The sequence below is a fragment of the Seriola lalandi genome, unplaced genomic scaffold (genome assembly GCF_002814215.2).
Source record: "Seriola lalandi dorsalis isolate HSWRI2012SDOR001 ecotype SW California unplaced genomic scaffold, Sedor1 jcf7180002007129, whole genome shotgun sequence".
In the NCBI taxonomy this organism is placed as follows: Eukaryota; Metazoa; Chordata; class Actinopteri; order Carangiformes; family Carangidae; genus Seriola; species Seriola lalandi.
The window spans coordinates 1-1,139 of NW_019477782.1; the positions used below are offsets into that span (position 1 = coordinate 1).

At 42.8% G+C, this 1,139-nt stretch overlaps 1 long non-coding RNA gene across 1 annotated transcript; it reads right to left on the reverse strand.

The window, feature by feature from the left end:
* Positions 1–1,040, reverse strand: LOC111671545 (uncharacterized). Its single transcript, XR_002761950.2, has 3 exons — positions 868–1,040; positions 164–301; positions 1–50 (listed from the first exon to the last, which is right to left on the reverse strand). It is a non-coding gene; the product is annotated as an uncharacterized LOC111671545 (long non-coding RNA).
* Positions 1,041–1,139: the final 99 nt, after the last annotated feature.

Here is a 1,139-nt window from a genome sequence, read left to right on the forward strand (position 1 = left end):
AGGTACTCAATGACTTCCCTGAGGTAGCGGTCATAGTGCAGCCCAGTCTCCTGAAGCATAAACGAAAGCACACATCAGTGTTTAATTTGTTCATGTCTAAGAGGTATTTGGTGTAATTAGCTATATGACTGAGATTTAAATGAGAGATGTCCAGCTGACTCACAGCACTCTGTGGTGGCCCCAGCTCCTCCTCATGAGCCTTTTCTTTGGTCTTGTCCACACTGATAGGCACTGACTGGATACAAAGCCACAAACTCAGCAGAACCAACCCACAACGGGCCAGTGCTTTACCCCTCACCATCTGGTTATGGACAAAATAAGAAATAAAAAAAGGAATTATTTGGGTATGATATTAAGTGAGGATGGTACATCTTACTCAGGTTTGTTTAATTATACTGAAATTGCGCCTAAGGCCCATGTGTCAAATGTTAAACCAGTAGAGTGTGGTTTGTGTTTACAGAGGACTACAAACTCAATTTCTCAAGCATTGCAAAAGGGGTACAAACCACAATTTCACCTGGAGGCACAGTGGGATGAGGTTATGCAAGTTACTCTTAATCTGAAAAGCATCTCTGTAGTACAAGCGAAGGACTGTGCAACACACGTGTTTGGTGGATAAAGACACACCGAGCTTACTTCAAAACAATGCCTCTGCCAGAGCCTTACAAACTGAAACCTGTAACTGCCTAACAAACACATAAACTAGCGGTGTCTTTTACGGAACAGGTAGTTTATGGTGAGGATGGCAGCTAATTCATTATCCCATAGATATAGAAAAGCTACAAAACAAGCCCTAGTATTTATAATACATTTCAATAATTAACACAGTTAATGTAAAATAACACCTATTTGTAAAAGGATACTTACTTCGAGCTTCTGTTTTCACTCTTCACTGCGCTGCGACTGTTCAGTTTTCCTCCAAGTGCCCGAGCTTCACTGGAGCTTGTTTATATCCTGTCATCCACCACCAATACAAGCCTCCTATGGCCACAACCTACAGAAAAAGGCTGTGTTCACCATGGCAACGCCCCGCCTCCACCGCCTCTTATTGGGCAGAAAAAGTGTACTTTCTTTGTGAAAGAGTCGCGTTGAGAGCTGATTGGCCAGTCCACGTGTCAGTCAAAGTCTAAACAAACGGT